General features: G+C 45.2%; 1 long non-coding RNA gene across 4 annotated transcripts in view; it reads right to left on the bottom strand.

Moving 5' to 3' along the window:
• LOC135057647 (uncharacterized) overlaps positions 1–19405 on the bottom strand; it is a 381527-nt gene that overhangs the window by 149946 nt on the left and 212176 nt on the right. For 3 of the 4 annotated variants that reach the window (XR_010244262.1, XR_010244260.1, XR_010244259.1), the window contains 2 exons: positions 13643–13802; positions 11542–11798 (listed from right to left, as the gene is read on the bottom strand). This is a non-coding gene — a long non-coding RNA (uncharacterized LOC135057647). Of the gene's footprint in view, positions 1–11541; positions 11799–13642; positions 13803–19405 lie in introns of those variants that run through there. The other variant, XR_010244261.1, reaches the window with a different exon arrangement.

Genomic DNA, 19405 nt, shown 5'->3' with positions numbered 1-19405 from the left:
TCCTCTAAGACAGGACCTATTGCAACAGGGGCCCTGTCTGTTCCAAGACTTCCCGCGGCTGCGTTTGACGGCATGGCAGTTGAACGCCGGATTCTAGCGGAAAAGGGCATTCCGGATGAGGTCATTCCTACTCTGATAAAGGCTAGGAAGGACATGACAGCTAAACATTATTACCGTATATGGCGGAAGTATGTTTCTTGGTGTGAGTCCAGGAATGCTCCTCCGGAAGAATTCCATCTTGGCCATTTCCTTCACTTCCTACAGACTGGAGTGAATTTGGGCCTAAAATTAGGCTCCATTAAGGTTCAGATTTCAGCCCTATTCATCTTCTTTCAGAAGGAATTGGCTTCTCTCCCAGAAGTACAGACTTTTGTCAAGGGAGTTCTGCATATTCAGCCTCCTTTTGTACCTCCAGTGGCACCCTGGGACCTTAACATGGTGTTGCGGTTCCTTAAGTCGCACTGGTTTGAACCACTTAAAACGGTGGAGTTAAAATATCTCACTTGGAAAGTGGTCATGTTGTTAGCATTGGCATCGGCTAGGCGAGTGTCAGAGTTGGCGGCTTTCTCTCACAAAAGCCCCTATCTGGTTTTCCATGCGGATAGAGCAGAATTGCGGACTCGTCCTCAATTCTTGCCCAAAGTGGTTTCATCTTTTCATATGAACCAACCTATTGTGGTGCCTGTGGCTACGCGAGACTTGGAGGATTCCGAGTCCCTTGATGTGGTCAGGGCTTTGAAAATTTACGTGACCAGAACGGCTCGGGTCAGAAAAACAGAGGCACAGTTTGTCCTGTATGCAGCCAACATGGTTGGCGCTCCTGCTTCTAAGCAGACTATTGTTCGCTGGATCTGTAACACGATTCAGCAGTCTCATTCTACGGCTGGTTTGCCATTACCAAAATTGGTTAAGGACCATTCCACTAGGAAGGTGGGCTCTTCTTGGGCGGCTGCCCAAGGGGTCTCTGCATTACAGCTGTGCCGAACTGCTACTTGGTCGGGTTCAAACACCTTTGCAAAGTTCTACAAGTTTGATACCCTGGCTGAGGAGGACCTCATGTTTGCTCAATCGGAGCTGCAGAGTCATCCGCACTCTCCCGCCCGTTTGGGAGCTTTGGTATAATCCCCATGGTCCTTACGGAGTCCCCAGCATCCTCTAGAACGTAAGAGAAAATAAGATTTTAAACCTACCGGTAAATCTTTTTCTCCTAGTCCGTAGAGGATGCTGGGCGCCCGTCCCAGTGCGGACTACATCTGCAAGACTTGTATATAGTTTTTGTTTACATAAGGGTTATGTTACAGTTTTGATCAGTCTTGGGCTGATGCTGTTTTGTTTCATACTGTTGACTGGTTCGTATATTCCAAGTTATACGGTGTGGATGGTGTGGGCTGGTATGAATCTTGCCCTTAGATTAACAAAAATCCTTTCCTCGTACTGTCCGTCTCCTCTGGGCACAGTTTCTCTAACTGAGGTCTGGAGGAGGGGCATAGAGGGAGGAGCCAGTGTACACCCATACCTTAAGTTCTTTTTTAGTGCCCATGTCTCCTGCGGAGCCCGTCTATCCCCATGGTCCTTACAGAGTCCCCAGCATCCTCTACGGACTAGGAGAAAAAGATTTACCGGTAGGTTTAAAATCTTATTATATATGTTAAGATTGTTCTTATTGATGGTTATTTTTCAGACTCAAAAATGTGTTGCTTCGCTGCTAGTCGGGTGGCAACGCTTGCTTTTTCTACGGTTTTGCTGTGATACACGGATAATTACTTCTGTGCTTCTCTTTCTATGCTTTTCTATCCCCCCCCTTTTCCTTTCTCCCCCCCAAACACTGCTATATCTCGATGGCGAAATGGGTACCAGTGCCTAGATGTCTCTCAGGTACACTTTGCTTTTTATTGTCATGTTCACTCATATCCACTTCCCCCCATGCTGTTGATTAGATGGCTATGATTAAACTAGGGAGCTGGAATATTGGAGGGATAAATTCACCACATAAAAGGAAAAAAGTTTTACTGTATCTAAACAAATTGAAAATGGATGTGATGTATTTGCAAGAAACTCATTTGATAGAATATGAGATGCTTAAGCTTAACTCCCTGTCATGGAGACTGATTGCATCCTCGCCATTTACGTCCAAAGCTAGGGGAGTAGCTATACTGGTTAAGCAGCATATTGCGATGGAGATCAAAGACACGATAGTGGACCCTGAGGGCAGATATGTGGTATGTAGAGTTATTCTTGATAACAAAGACTATTGTCTATGCAATCTGTATGCCCCAAACACGAATGTGCAACCCCTTTTGCAGAAAGTGTCGCAGATTCTCATGCCTTATTCCGATACCTCTCTTATTGTAGGCGGAGACCTCAATGCGGTTTCCTCTCTGTTGTTAGATGGGCAAATGCCCCAACGTGGTAAGGCCAAATTGCCCAAAAAAGGTGTTCCTTGGTTTGCACAATCTATGAACTTGATAGATATTTGGAGAACCCTTAACCCGACAGAAAGAGCTTCTACGTGTCTATCAGTGGCACATGGCACGCTATCGAGGATTGACTACCTACTACCCTCTGTAACGTTACTGCCCAATATAACCTCAGTGGGAATTGAACCCATTGTAATATCCGATCATGCAGTTGTGTGGTTAGACATAACATTACAAAAAGATAGGGGTTCTTTTCGCTCCTGGAGATTCCCATCTTCAATGGCATTATCTCTTGATTTTAGAACGATGCTTACTGAAACCTGTGATTTTTACTTGGCTAATAATGAGAGTATTTTGTCAGAATCGCCGCAGTTGTTTTGGCAGGCCTCTAAGGCTGTACTGCGGGGAGAAATTTTCTCCTTTACCTCTAAAATGTATAAAAAATTACAAGTAGACTTGCTCCAAGCCCAACGGTCCCTGATAAACAGCTTTCAGGATTATAACTCTTCCCCGACAGAAGTGAACAGGGACAACTATTCAAAGGCGAGAGTGACGTTTGAGAGTTTGTTTGCCAAAATGGAATCCCGTCATACTTTTAAAAAAGACGCCAGATTCCACCGTTTTGGCAATAAATCTGGGAAGCTTCTCTCCAGTCTTTTGAGAGGGCAGAGATCACCTATGCTTGTGCATCCTCTTAAGACTTCCGCAGGCTTGGTCACATCAGATAGTGCACAGATTTCACAGATAATGCAAACATTTTATGCTGAATTATATTCAGAACCCCCACCACCGGCCCCAACTGCAAAATTATTTTGGGAGAACTTACCTGTACCCCAATTAACAGATGACCATGGAGCTCAGCTAGTCCTGGCCATCTCTGAGGCGGGGGTATCCAAGGCCATCGCGAACCTGGTAAGGCACCGGGCCGGATGGCCTCACATCCGAATACTACAAATTACTAGCCCCTAGACTGGTTCCTCTACTTACTAAAGTATTTAATAGTATCTTAGCAACTGGGAGTATGCCGCTATACTTTAATTTGGCAGTGCTCAATGTCCTTCCTAAAGAGGGAAGAGACTTATCTGATCCTGGGTCGTATAGACCAATATCCTTGCTCAACATAGATTATTAAATTCTAACCAAAATACCAGCGGAAAGACTTAAATTAGTGTTACCTACCCTGATCCACGGTGATCAGACAGGCTTTATAGCGGGCAGATCCTCTGTAGTCAACATCAGGAAAGTGTTAACGGCCATAGATATATCCCAGCACGAGCTGTCAAGGTCACCTGCGGCAATACTGTCATTGGACGCGGAAAAAGCCTTTGACATGGTGCATTGGGAACACCTGTTTGACACAATGCACCGCTTTGGCATTCCTCATATTTTTATACATTTTATCAAAACATTGTATTCCAATTCTAATACTCATATTTTATGTATTGGTTATTTGTCACCAGCGTTCTCTATTAACCGGGGCACCAGACAAGGTTGCCCGCTATCACCCCTCTTGTTCGCGTTGGCCTTGGAGCCCCTGGCTATTGCTATCCGGCAGGCACCCTATACCAGGGCATTAAGATTGGCGATATGGATCTCCGCATATCATTATTTGCAGACGACATGCTGCTATTCGCCTGGAACCCACACGAGACGTTGCCTGTAGTATTTGGCCTGTTCAATGATTTTGGTGCATTCTCGGGTTATAAAGTCAATATTCAAAAATCAGAACTCATCCCTTTAAATGGGGAACCCACATATCTGGCCTCATTAGGGCCGCTTCACAATCTAAGAGTAGCCACTACGGCAATAAAATACTTGGGTATTCAAATCCCAGTTTGATTGTATGATTTATATCGACTTAACTATACCCCTGCTATACTTGCTATGTCAAGGAAAATTCATACATGGAGATATCTGCTGTTGTCAATGTTGGATAGGAATGCACTGATTAAATCGGTACTCTTCCCCTGCCTATCGTACCTGATCCAGATGTTACCGATACGTATGTCTAGAGCAGATATTACCCTTGTTGAAAAACTGTTTAGTAAATTTATCTGGAAGGGAGGAAAGAGCAGGATTTCTAATAATCACCTGAAGTTACCACGTGCAAAGGGAGGAATTGGTCTGCCTGATGTTATGCAATTCTCATACTCTATACATTTTCGATATGTGTTAGATTGGTTGTATGAAAGAAGTGTTTACACATTATATGCCCTGGACTGTGCTGTATTTGCACCCCTTTCCCCAACTGCTTTACTTCACATGCCTGAATCCAAAATCCCGGCCACTACCCGAAAACATTTGCTGTTTCGGGATACCTATGCTTCCTGGAAAGCTTTAAATAAGAAACTTAATAGAAACCCTTACTGTTCACATTTGTTACCCTTGTGGGGTAACCCATTGTTTCAGCCAGGACTAAATGATGCAGTCTTTTATCGTTTAAAACTGAGGGGTATAAAAAATATTGCAGACGTGTTTGATCCAGGAGGAGGCATGCTTACCTTTACAGGTATACAAGAACGGTATGGTTTACATAGATCTTATCTCTATGCATACTTGCAGATTAGACATTATATTGCATCATTGCCAGTAGACATGACAAATTTGTCACGTTCTGACTAGAGATGTGCACTTGAAATTTTTCGGGTTTTGTGTTTTGGTTTTGGGTTCGGTTCCGCGGCCGTGTTTTGGGTTCGACCGCGTTTTGGCAAAACCTCACCGAATTTTTTTTGACGGATTCGGGTGTGTTTTGGATTCGGGTGTTTTTTTCAAAAAACCCTAAAAAACAGCTTAAATCATAGAATTTGGGGGTCATTTTGATCCCAAAGTATTATTAACCTCAAAAACCATAATTTCCACTCATTTTCAGTCTATTCTGAATACCTCACACCTCACAATATTATTTTTAGTCCTAAAATTTGCACCGAGGTAGCTGTGTGAGTAAGATAAGCGACCCTAGTGGCCGATACAAACACCGGGCCCATCTAGGAGTGGCACTGCAGTGTCACGCAGGATGGCCCTTCCAAAAAACACTCCCCAAACAGCACATGACGCAAAGAAAAAAAGAGGCGCAATGAGGTAGCTGTGTGAGTAAGATAAGCGACCCTAGTGGCCGACACAAACACCTGGCCCATCTAGGAGTGGCACTGCAGTGTCACGCAGGATGGCCCTTCCAAAAAACACTCCCCAAACAGCACATGACGCAAAGAAAAAAAGAGGCGCAATGAGGTAGCTGTGTGAGTAAGATAAGCGACCCTAGTGGCCGACACAAACACCGGGCCCATCTAGGAGTGGCACTGCAGTGTCACGCAGGAAGGCCCTTCCAAAAAACACTCCCCAAACAGCACATGACGCTAAGAAAAAAAGAGGCGCAATGAGGTAGCTGTGTGAGTAAGATAAGCGACCCTAGTGGCCGACACAAACACCGGGCCCATCTAGGAGTGGCACTGCAGTGTCACGCAGGATGGCCCTTCCAAAAAACACTCCCCAAACAGCACATGACGCAAAGAAAAAAAGAGGCGCAATGAGGTAGCTGTGTGAGTAAGATAAGCGACCCTAGTGGCCGACACAAACACCGGGCCCATCTAGGAGTGGCACTGCAGTGTCACGCAGGATGGCCCTTCCAAAAAACACTCCCCAAACAGCACATGATGCAAAGAAAAAAAGAGGCGCAATGAGGTAGCTGTGTGAGTAAGATAAGCGACCCTAGTGGCCGACACAAACACCGGGCCCATCTAGGAGTGGCACTGCAGTGTCACGCAGGATGGCCCTTCCAAAAAACACTCCCCAAACAGCACATGACGCAAAGAAAAAAAGAGGCGCAATGAGGTAGCTGTGTGAGTAAGATAAGCGACCCTAGTGGCCGACACAAACACCTGGCCCATCTAGGAGTGGCACTGCAGTGTCACGCAGGATGGCCCTTCCAAAAAACACTCCCCAAACAGCACATGACGCAAAGAAAAAAAGAGGCGCAATGAGGTAGCTGTGTGAGTAAGATAAGCGACCCTAGTGGCCGACACAAACACCTGGCCCATCTAGGAGTGGCACTGCAGTGTCACGCAGGATGGCCCTTCCAAAAAACACTCCCCAAACAGCACATGACGCAAAGAAAAATTAAAGAAAAAAGAGGTGCAAGATGGAATTGTCCTTGGGCCCTCCCACCCACCCTTATGTTGTATAAACAGGACATGCACACTTTAACCAACCCATCATTTCAGTGACAGGGTCTGCCACACGACTGTGACTGAAATGACGGGTTGGTTTGGACCCCCACCGAAAAAGAAGCAATTAATCTCTCCTTGCACAAACTGGCTCTACAGAGGCAAGATGTCCACCTCATCATCATCCTCCGATATATCACCGTGTACATCCCCCTCCTCACAGATTATCAATTCGTCCCCACTGGAATCCACCATCTCAGCTCCCTGTGTACTTTGTGGAGGCAATTGCTGCTGGTCAATGTCTCCACGGAGGAATTGATTATAATTCATTTTAATGAACATCATCTTCTCCACATTTTCTGGAAGTAACCTCGTACGCCGATTGCTGACAAGGTGAGCGGCGGCACTAAACACTCTTTCGGAGTACACACTTGTGGGAGGGCAACTTAGGTAGAATAAAGCCAGTTTGTGCAAGGGCCTCCAAATTGCCTCTTTTTCCTGCCAGTATAAGTACGGACTGTGTGACGTGCCTACTTGGATGCGGTCACTCATATAATCCTCCACCATTCTTTCAATGGGGAGAGAATCATATGCAGTGACAGTAGACGACATGTCCGTAATCGTTGACAGGTCCTTCAGTCCGGACCAGATGTCAGCATCAGCAGTCGCTCCAGACTGCCCTGCATCACCGCCAGCGGGTGGGCTCGGAATTCTGAGCCTTTTCCTCGCACCCCCAGTTGCGGGAGAATGTGAAGGAGGAGATGTTGACAGGTCGCGTTCCGCTTGACTTGACAATTTTCTCACCAGCAGGTCTTTGAACCCCAGCAGACTTGTGTCTGCCGGAAAGAGAGATCCAAGGTAGGTTTTAAATCTAGGATCGAGCACGGTGGCCAAAATGTAGTGCTCTGATTTCAACAGATTGACCACCCGTGAATCCTTGTTAAGCGAATTAAGGGCTCCATCCACAAGTCCCACATGCCTAGCGGAATCGCTCCGTGTTAGCTCCTCCTTCAATGTCTCCAGCTTCTTCTGCAAAAGCCTGATGAGGGGAATGACCTGACTCAGGCTGGCAGTGTCTGAACTGACTTCACGTGTGGCAAGTTCAAAGGGCAGCAGAACCTTGCACAACGTTGAAATCATTCTCCACTGCGCTTGAGACAGGTGCATTCCACCTCCTATATCGTGCTGAATTGTATAGGCTTGAATGGCCTTTTGCTGCTCCTCCAACCTCTGAAGCATATATAGGGTTGAATTCCACCTCGTTACCACTTCTTGCTTCAGATGATGGCAGGGCAGGTTCAGGCGTTTTTGGTGTTGCTCCAGTCTTCTGTACGTGGTGCCTGTACGCCGAAAGTGTCCCGCAATTCTTCTGGCCACCGACAGCATCTCTTGCACGCCCCTGTCGTTTTTTAAAAAATTCTGCACCACCAAATTCAAGGTATGTGCAAAACATGGGACGTGCTGGAATTTGCCCAGATTTAATGCACACACAATATTGCTGGCGTTGTCCGATGCCACAAATCCACAGGAGAGTCCAATTGGGGTAAGCCATTCCGCGATGATCTTCCTCAGTTGCCGTAAGAGGTTTTCAGCTGTGTGCGTATTCTGGAAACCGGTGATACAAAGCGTAGCCTGCCTAGGAAAGAGTTGGCGTTTGCGAGATGCTGCTACTGGTGCCGCCGCTGCTGTTCTTGCGGCGGGAGTCCATACATCTACCCAGTGGGCTGTCACAGTCATATAGTCCTGACCCTGCCCTGCTCCACATGTCCGTGGTTAAGTGGACATTGGGTACAGCTGCATTTTTTAGGACACTGGTGACTCTTTTTCTGAGGTCTGTGTACATTTTCGGTATCGCCTGCCTAGAGAAATGGAACCTAGATGGTATTTGGTACCGGGGACACAGTACCTCCAACAAGTCTCTAGTTGGCTCTGCAGTAATGATGGATACCGGAACCACGTTTCTCACCACCCAGGATGCCAAGGCCTCAGTTATCCGCTTTGCAGCAGGATGACTGCTGTGATATTTCATCTTCCTCGCAAAGGACTGTTGGACAGTCAATTGCTTGGTGGAAGTAGTAAAAGTGGTCTTACGATTTCCCCTCTGGGATGACCATCGACTCCCAGCAGCAACAACAGCAGCGCCAGCAGCAGTAGGCGTTACACGCAAGGATGCATCGGAGGAATCCCAGGCAGGAGAGGAATCGTCAGAATTGCCAGTGACATGGCCTGCAGGACTATTGGCATTCCTGGGGAAGGAGGAAATTGACACTGAGGGAGTTGGTGGGGTGGTTTGCGTGAGCTTGGTTACAAGAGGAAGGGATTTACTGGTCAGTGGACTGCTTCCGCTGTCGCCCAAAGTTTTTGAACTTGTCACTGACTTATTATGAATGCGCTGCAGGTGACGTATAAGGGAGGATGTTCCGAGGTGGTTAACGTCCTTACCCCTACTTATTACAGCTTGACAAAGGCAACACACGGCTTGACAAATGTTGTCCGCATTTCTGGTGAAATACTTCCACACCGAAGAGCTGATTTTTTTGGTATTTTCACCAGGCATGTCAACGGCCATATTCCTCCCACGGACAACAGGTGTCTCCCCGGGTGCCTGACTTAAACAAACCACCTCACCATCAGAATCCTCCTTGTCAATTTCCTCCCCAGCGCCAGCAACACCCATATCCTCCTCATCCTGGTGTACTTCAACACTGACATCTTCAATCTGACTATCAGGAACTGGACTGCGGGTGCTCCTTCCAGCACTTGCAGGGGGCGTGCAAATGGTGGAAGGCGCATGCTCTTCACGTCCAGTGTTGGGAAGGTCAGGCATCGCAACCGACACAATTGGACTCTCCTTGTGGATTTGGGATTTCGAAGAACGCACAGTTCTTTGCGGTGCTTTTGCCAGCTTGAGTCTTTTCATTTTTCTAGCGAGAGGCTGAGTGCTTCCATCCTCATGTGAAGCTGAACCACTAGCCATGAACATAGGCCATGGCCTCAGCCGTTCCTTGCCACTCCGTGTGGTAAATGGCATATTGGCAAGTTTACGCTTCTCCTCCGACAATTTTATTTTAGATTTTGGAGTCCTTTTTTTACTGATATTTGGTGTTTTGGATTTTACATGCTCTGTACTATGACATTGGGCATCGGCCTTGGCAGACGACGTTGCTGGCATTTCATCGTCTCGGCCATGACTAGTGGCAGCAGCTTCAGCACGAGGTGGAAGTGGATCTTGATCTTTCCCTAATTTTGGAACCTCAACATTTTTGTTCTCCATATTTTAATAGGCACAACTAAAAGGCACCTCAGGTAAACAATGGAGATGGATGGATACTAGTATACTTATGGATGGACGAGCGACTGCCGATACAGAGGTAGCTACAGCCGTGGACTACCGTACTGTGTCTGCTGCTAATATAGACTGGATGATAATGAGATGAAATCAATATATATATATATAATATCACTAGTACTGCAGCCGGACAGGTAGATATATTTATTATGTAATGACTGATGACGGACCTGCTGGACACTGTCAGCTCAGCAGCACCGCAGACTGCTACAGTAAGCTACTATAGTAGTATGTATAAAGAAGAAAGAAAAAAAAAAACCACGGGTAGGTGGTATACAATTATGGATGGACGAGCGACTGCCGACACAGAGGTAGCTACAGCCGTGGACTACCGTACTGTGTCTGCTGCTAATATAGACTGGATGATAATGAGATGAAATCAATATATAATATCACTAGTACTGCAGCCGGACAGGTAGATATATTTATTATGTAATGACTGATGACGGACCTGCTGGACACTGTCAGCTCAGCAGCACCGCAGACTGCTACAGTAAGCTACTATAGTAGTATGTATAAAGAAGAAAGAAAAAAAAAAACCACGGGTAGGTGGTATACAATTATGGATGGACGAGCGACTGCCGACACAGAGGTAGCTACAGCCGTGGACTACCGTACTGTGTCTGCTGCTAATATAGACTGGATGATAATGAGATGAAATCAATATATATATATATATAATATCACTAGTACTGCAGCCGGACAGGTATATATATTTATTATGTAATGACTGATGACGGACCTGCTGGACACAGTCAGCTCAGCAGCACCGCAGACTGCTACAGTAAGCTACTATAGTAGTATGTATAAAGAAGAAAAAAAAAAAAAACCACGGGTAGGTGGTATACAATATTATATATATATTATATACAATTATATATATATATATATATATTAATATATATACTGGTGGTGACTGGTGGTCAGGTCACTGGTCACACTATCAGCAACTTGCAAGTAGTACTCCTAAGCAGACAATCACAATATATATTATACTGGTGGTCAGTGTGGTCACAATGGCAGTGTGGCACTCTGGCAGCAAAAGTGTGCACTGTACGTTATATGTACTCCTGAGTCCTGCTCTCAGACTCTAACTGCTCCCCACTGTCAGTGTCTCCCCCACAAGTCAGATAATATACAGTCACACTATCTATCACTTCAGCAAGTAACTAGTACTCCTCCTAATGCTCCCCAAAATTACTACTGTGTCTCTCTCTACTGTCTCACTCTCTTCTCTATAAACGGAGAGGACGCCAGCCACGTCCTCTCCCTATGAATCTCAATGCACGTGTGAAAATGGCGGCGACGCGTGGCTCCTTATATAGAATCCGAGTCTCGCGATAGAATCCGAGCCTCGCGAGAATCCGACAGCGGGATGATGACGTTCGGGTGCGCTCGGGTTAACCGAGCAAGGCGGGAAGATCCGAGTCGCTCGGACCCGTGTAAAAAAACATGAAGTTCGGGCGGGTTCGGATTCCGAGGAACCGAACCCGCTCATCCCTAGTTCTGACCCTTTATTCTCTATTTTGCAAGGGGCATATAATCGACTATACAAAACAAGATTATTATATTCCAAGTTAGTTGTTGTACCTACTGAAAAATGTACAGAGTCGGATTATGTTGTCATGGGAGCAGTTTATTCCTACTATAAATAATCCCAAAGACATTTTTAGTCAATTTGAGAGAACGTTACGAATATTACAAGCATCCTCCTTACAGGAAGTACACATTAAGACAATCTACAAAGCCTATATTTCATAAGCCCAGAGAAAACAATTTTGTTCCAGAAGAATCTGGACGATGCTTGAAGTGTTTTCACTCTTCAGCTACATTCATTCATAACTTCTAGGAGTGCGGTGTCATAAAGAAGTTCTGGAACAAAATAATTCAATATATTAATAATACTTTTGGTATTAGAGCTACTCTCCATCCACAAGCTTTGTTATTGGTAGATTTTGCAACTTGGAACCTTGACTCGAGACACGTACACCTGCACTTATCCTAACGTTACTGGTCACAGTTTCCAAACAGGTTATGCTTAAACATTGGATTTACAAGCATACCCCTACTCTGCGGGAGGTACACCAGAGATTGTTGAGGATTCTGTATTTTGATAGATATTATACTCTTTCTAATATTGAGAGGGGAATATTCTATAAGAAATGGAAACCGTATATAATCACTCTATCACTAGATATGCAGTCTCAGATCTTTGGACGTTTGGGGACGACTGAGTGGAGACAACATGAACATATGCTTCGCACTATCTGATGATTGCCATTAGATTTGTAACTGCTGCCTTCCACTATAAGATATCTTCTTTTTAAACCTGGTTTCACTGCATTACTGTATTGCTGATGTGCTCTAATGCCATCTGTGACATGTTTTTTGGTGGGGAAGTACCTGATATGATACACGACCGTAACACGAGATGTTTATTTTTGCTTCAATGTTCTTAATTCCAATGCCAAACTATCACGAGATAATTGCATGTTGTACTGTGTACTTTTACTGCCTGTTCTTAGCCGATTTACATGATTAAGATTCCCCCCCCCTTCCCCTCTCCTCCTCCTTCTTTCTTCCCTTTCCTCTCTACTCACTTCTATTATTTTTCTCTCTGTTTATGTATGTTGATTTTCTTCTTTTGATGTACGAGTTTCTTATTGCAGTTATATATACCAACGTGGTTATTAAGGAGCACTGGAATCTGTATGGTGTCCTTATTTGTTTCCTGAGCCTTTAGTGGCATTGTTCGCTCTACCATTGCCTGCTCTATGCCATTTTACTACATTTTGTATGTCGAATATGAGAATGTTGGTTTTGTGTTTGTGAAGAATTTCTTGAAAAGCTCAATAAAATGTTTATGACACAAAAAAAAAATATATATCTTCTTTGCATTATTCTAATAATTTTATAGCCAAAACTCTGGAGTAAAAAGCCTATGGCAGGGGAGGCAGTGCCTCCCCGCTTATCTTTTCCGCACATCTCTGATCAGAACTCACCAAATTTCCAGGAGTTTACACTGCTGCACCTGTGTATAATGCCCACATGTACACTTTGGCTCATAAATGGTGTGTAAATCTGGCTCTGGGGCTAGCCAGTGCCTCCTGAGCTATTTAGCTCACCGCACGTCCCTGAATACATATATATATATATATATATATATATATATATATATAGTCCACAGTAGGTCAGGGACTCCCAATAAACCTTGAATTTGGCTGCGCTGGTGCCCTCACGTAAAAGTAGTAATAGGAAATCCAGAGGTGTGGCACTCAAGCGGATTGTCACAATAAGACACAGACAGGCGTCCTGTATTTCAACGTTTCAATTTATCGTCTCAAGTTGTCATCAGGAAATGACAATTTGAGATAATAAATTGAAATGTTGAAGTACAGGACGTCTCTCTTTGTCTTATTATGACAATCAGCTTGAGTGCCGCACCTCTGGATTTCATATATATATATATATATATATATATATATATATATATATATACACACACATGCATTCAATGGTACCGGCTCGCACAACAGCAATAATATATACTTGCGTCGGGTGCCCGCAGGAGAGTATGGATAAAATGCATAGCGGTAAGTGCAGCACTCCAGGCGACTTGTAAAGAACCACAGAGACGGCAGTAAACTTAGCAACGTTTCAATGCTACAGTATGTGCATTGTCATCAGGCTTACAAACAGCAAACAAAAGGACTCACCTAAATACCGACATCACCTCAGTGAATGGTGCCGTATCTCCGGAAACGGGACTGCAACCCGCCCAGCAGCACAAAACGTCATCTGTGACATCATCAAAGTGCTACCATCACCACGGCAACAATACAACAAATATCAGATGCAAGTTGTAATGGCTGTACACTGTAAAAAAAAAGAGAGCAATAACAGTAATAAGTACATGGTAACTAATATAAGTTAAATTAATAAGCAACAACTATAAAACATCTAAATTTTCATGTGAAAAATGAATTACGTAAGGCAATTTAGAACCAGATATTCATTAAGGCCCCTTGGTGACAGGGTGTCCAACCGTTGGATCCACCGTGTCTCCATCTGCAGAATTTTCAAACCCCTGTTACCCCCTCTAAGGGATGGCTGCACCTGATCTATAATTCGATATCGCAGCGATGTTAAAGAATGATGGGCTGCACTAAAGTGACGCACTACCGGCTGCTCACTCTTGCCCATTGTAATCGCTGCTTTAATGGATTTAAAAGATGACATCCAAAAATGCCCTATAATAATAAGTGCTCTCATTGGTGACCAATACACTCACATTAGTTGGAACCACATCTATTTTAAACTTTTGCTGCTGTGGTATGGACACACTCAGCAGCAATGGGATTAATATAAAATGAAGACTTCCACTGGACTGAGAGCAAATATATGTATTACATATATGTGTTCAGACTTGAGGAGCCTGTGCAAATTCCCCAAACAAATTTTGTCTTCATAGTTCATAAATAGTCTCTAAAAGTATAGTTGTCACAAAAAAAAGCTATTTATTCGGTATACATATAATCATTCTGGGTTTGAGGAGCATGCACACTGCATGCGTGTCAAGCATCTGTTTTTTCTTTATTGCTCCTCTTCCTGATGTCATATCTAGATCATACATACCTCAGTTCTTTCTAGGTCACTAAGCCATACAATAGTGAAAACGCAATACAAATTCATCCCGCAGTTTTTACGTGATGATGGAACTAAGACAACAAAAATCCTGAAAAATATATTTTTTTTGTCTGCATAGTTCGAACACAGTCACAAGGAGTATATTTCTCCGACAAACTGTACAGACACAACCATTACAACTTTATTATACGTATAGACATTATTTTCATGAAATGACTGAGGTTGTTTCTATGTGGCATGATATTCCTAGGCAGGATTGATTCAACACTAATATTTTGATCGTTGTGTATGAGAGTATCTCCCTAGAACACAGGTTCTCAAACTCGGTCCTCAGGACCCCACACAGTGCATGTTTTGCAGGTCTCCTCACAGAATCACAAGTGAAATAATTAGCTGTACCTGTGCACCTTTTAAAATGTGTCAGTGAGTAATTAATACACCTGTGCACTTGCTGGGTTACCTGCAAAACATGCACTGTGTGGGGTCCTGAGGACCGAGTTTGAGAACCACTGCCTTAGAACATGACACAATGTATATCAGTGGGAGATATTTGAAAGCTGTTACGCAGTTGCTTAGTTCTATCTAACCGTACTATTGGCTTAGCTTACCTGATATGGCCGTGGGATCAGGGCTGTTTCTAGCCAATTTGGCTCCCAGTGCAAAATTTAAAAATGCGCCCCCCCCATTGACATAAAAAAATGTGCCCCCCCAGATATTTGAAAAAAACAAAAACGTGCGCACGTGCTCCTGACAAGGGCGTGGTCTCGTTAAATGGGCGTGGTCTCGTCTGAAAAGACTACCTTACACCCCAGTTTTGACCCTGCAACAACAGATCACGGCCACCATAGGAAAAAAAAAATCTACCATATTAAGCCCCACACAGTAATACCCCTGCACCATATTATGCCACACGCCGCAATGCCCTTGATACATTAAATCCCCACATTACGGCAGGCAAGAGTCCCCATTTTACACATTACAGCAGGCAAGAATCCCCATTTTACACATTACGACAGGCACACATTATGGCAGGCAAGAGTCCCCATTTTACACATTACGGCAGGCAAGAGTCCCCATTTTACACATTAGGGCAGGCAAGTGTCCCCACTTTACACATTACGGCAGACACACATTACGTCAGGCAGAGACCCCATTTTACACATTACGGCAGTCAAGTGTCCCCATTTTACACATTACGGCCGGCAGAGTCCCCATTTTACACATTACGGCAGGCAAGAGTCCCCATTTTACACATTGCGGCAGGCAAGTGTCCCTCTTTTTACACATTACGGCAGCAAGTGTCCACATTTTACACATTAAGGCAGGCAAGTATTTATTTATTTATTAACAGTTTCTTATATAGTGCAGCATATTCCGTTGTGCTTTACAATTAGAACAACAGTAATAGAACAAAACTTTGTAAAAGCAGACAGACATAGAGGCAGGAAGGCCCTGCTCGCAAGCTTACAATCTATTGTCCCCATTTTACACATTATGGCAGGCAGAGTCCCCATTGAGAGAGAGAGATACTTACTAATACTTACGTTTTGCAGAGGCGCTTCCCGCTCTTCGGCCCACCTCTCCAGTCCCTCCTCGCGCCGGCCACGTCTCCCTCCTTGTAGCTTGGCAGCGGCTCCCCGTCCTCCTCAGTACTCCACTTGGGGAAGCGGTGTTTCAACGAATGACGCGGTTGCATCATCACAATGCAATTGTGTCATTCCGCGAAACTCCGTCCCCCCAAGCGGGTTAGTCTGGAAGAGGGAGGAGGGGGAAGCAAGGAGTCACAGAGGTGCCGTGGCGGGCGCCCCGTGCGATTGCATGGCTAACCCGCCCCAAGAAATGGCACTGCGTGGGATGTGTCCATTACAGTAACAGACAGCCATATGCCTTGCTTGGTTTACAATGCACACAGCGTCATGTAGCATATTGATAAAAAACAAAACAATAATTCTCTCATACAGTTTCATTATTTAGTGTATTAAACAGAGGTTAGCAATAGTGATGTGCACCGTAAATTTTTCGGGTTTTGTGTTTTGGTTATGGATTCGGTTCCGTGGCCGTGTTTTGGATTCGGACGCGTTTTGGCAGAACCTCCCTGAAAAATTTTTGTCGGACAGGATGGCACTTCAAAAAAATAGTCCCCAAACAGCACATGTTGCAAAGAAAAAAAGAGGCGCAATGAGGTAGCTGTGTGACTAAGCTAAGCGACCCAAGTGGCCGACACAAACACCTGGCCCATCTGCAGTGTCAGGCAGGATGGCAGATTTAAAAAATAGTCCCCAAACAGCACATGTTGCAAAGAAAAAAAGAGGCGCAATGAGGTAGCTGTGTGACTAAGTGTCAGGCAGGATGGCAGATTTAAAAAATAGTCCCCAAACAGCACATGATGCAAAGAAAAAAGAGGTGCACCAAGTTCGCTGGATGGCTAAGGTAAGCGACACAAGTGGCCAACACAAACACCTGGCCCACCTAGGAGTGGCACTGCAGTGTCAGGCAGGATGACACTTCAAAAAAATAGTCCCCAAACAGCACATGATACAAAGAAAAATGAAAGCAAAAAGAGGTGCAAGATGGAATTGTCCTTGGGCCCTCCCACCCACCCTTATGTTGTATTAACAGGCTATGCACACTTTAACAAACCCATCATTTCAGCGACAGGATCTGCCACACAACTGTGACTGAAATGACTGGTTGGTTTGGGCCCCCACCAAAAAAGAAGCAATCAATCTCTCCTTGCACAAACTGGCTCTACAGAGGCAAGATGTCCACCTCCTCCTCATCGTCCGATTCCTCACCCCTTTCACTGTGTACATCCCCCTCCTCACAGATTATTAATTCGTCCCCACTGGAATCCACCATCTCAGGTCCCTGTGTACTTTCTGGAGGCAAATTGCTGGTGAATGTCTCCACGGAGGAATTGATTATAATTCATTTTGATGAACATCATCTTCTCCACATTTTCTGGAAGTAACCTCGTACGCCGATTGCTGACAAGGTGAGCGGCTGCACTAAACACTCTTTCGGAGTACACACTGGAGGGGTGGGGCAACTTAGGTAAAATAAAGCCAGTTTGTGCAAATTGCCTCTTTTTCCTGCCAGTATACATACGGACTGTCTGACGTGCCTACTTGGATGCGGTCACTCATATAATCCTCCACCATTCTTTCAATGGTGACAGAATCATATGCAGTGACAGTAGACGACATGTCAGTAATCGTTGGCAGGTCCTTCAGTCCGGACCAGATGTCAGCACTCGCTCCAGACTGCCCTGCATCACCGCCAGCGGGTGGGCTCGGAATTCTTAGCCTTTTCCTCCTCAGCCCCAGTTGCGGGAGAATGTGAAGGAGGAGCTGTTGAGGGGTCACGTTCCGCTTGACTTGCCAATTTTCTCACCAGCAGGTCTTTGAACCTCTGCAGACTTGTGTCTGCCGGAAAGAGAGATACAACGTAGGTTTTAAATCTAGGATCGAGAACGGTGGCCAAAATGTAGTGCTCTGATTTCAACAGATTGACCACCCGTGTATCCTGGTTAAGCGAATGAAGGGCACCATCCACAAGTCCCACATGCCTAGCGGAATCGCTCTGTTTTAGCTCCTCCTTCAATGTCTCCAGCTTCTTCTGCAAAAGCCTGATGAGGGGAATGACCTGACTCAGGCTGGCAGTGTCTGAACTGACTTCACGTGTGGCAAGTTCAAAGGGTTGCAGAACCTTGCACAATGTTGAAATCATTCTCCACTGCGCTTGAGTCAGGTGCATTACCCCTCCTTTGCCTATATTGTAGGCAGATGTATAGGCTTGAATGGCCTTTTGCTGCTCCTCCATCCTCTGAAGCATATAGAGGGTTGAATTCCACCTCGTTACCACCTCTTGCTTCAGATGATGGCAGGGCAGGTTCAGGACTGTTTTCTGGTGCTCCAGTCTTCGGCACGCGGTGGCTGAATGCTGAAAGTGGCCCGCAATTCTTAAGGCCACCGACAGCATCTCTTGCACGCCCCTGTCGTTTTTAAAATAATTCTGCACCACCAAATTCAATGCATGTGCAAAACATGGGACGTGCTGGAATTTGCCCAGATGTAATGCACGCACAATATTGGTGGCGTTGTCCGATGTCACAAATCCCCAGGAGAGCCCAATTGGGGTAAGCCATTCTGCGATGATGTTCCTCAGTTTCCGTAAGAGGTTGTCAGCTGTGTGCCTCTTATGGAAAGCGGTGATACAAAGCATAGCCTGCCTAGGAACGAGTTGGTGTTTGCGAGATGCTGCTACTGGTGCCGCCGCTGCTGTTCTTGCTGCTGGAGGCAATACATCTACCCGGTGGACTGTCACAGTCATATAGTCCTGAGTCTGCCCTGCTCCACCTGTCCACATGTCCGTGGTTAAGTGGACATTGGGTACAACTGCATTTTTAAGGACACTGGTGACTCTTTTTCCGACGTCTGTGTACATTTTCGGTATCGCCTGCCTAGAGAAATGGAACCTAGATGGTATTTGGTACCGGGGACACAGTACCTCAATCAAGTCTCTAGTTGCCTGTGAATTAACAGTGGATACCGGAAACACGTTTCTCACCACCCAGGCTGCCAAGGCCTGAGTTATCCGCTTTGCAGCAGGATGACTGCTGTGATATTTCATCTTCCTCGCAAAGGACTGTTGGACAGTCAATTGCTTACTGGAAGTAGTACAAGTGGTCTTCCGACTTCCCCTCTGGGATGACGATCGACTCCAAGCAGCAACAACAGCAGCGCCAGCAGCAGTAGGCATTACACTCAAGGATGCATCGGAGGAATCCCAGGCAGGAGAGGACTCGTCAGACTTGACAGTGACATGGCCTG

The sequence above is a fragment of the Pseudophryne corroboree genome, chromosome 3 (genome assembly GCF_028390025.1).
Source record: "Pseudophryne corroboree isolate aPseCor3 chromosome 3, aPseCor3.hap2, whole genome shotgun sequence".
Classification (NCBI taxonomy): domain Eukaryota; kingdom Metazoa; phylum Chordata; class Amphibia; order Anura; family Myobatrachidae; genus Pseudophryne; species Pseudophryne corroboree.
This window is presented reverse-complemented; position numbering and strand designations above follow the sequence as displayed.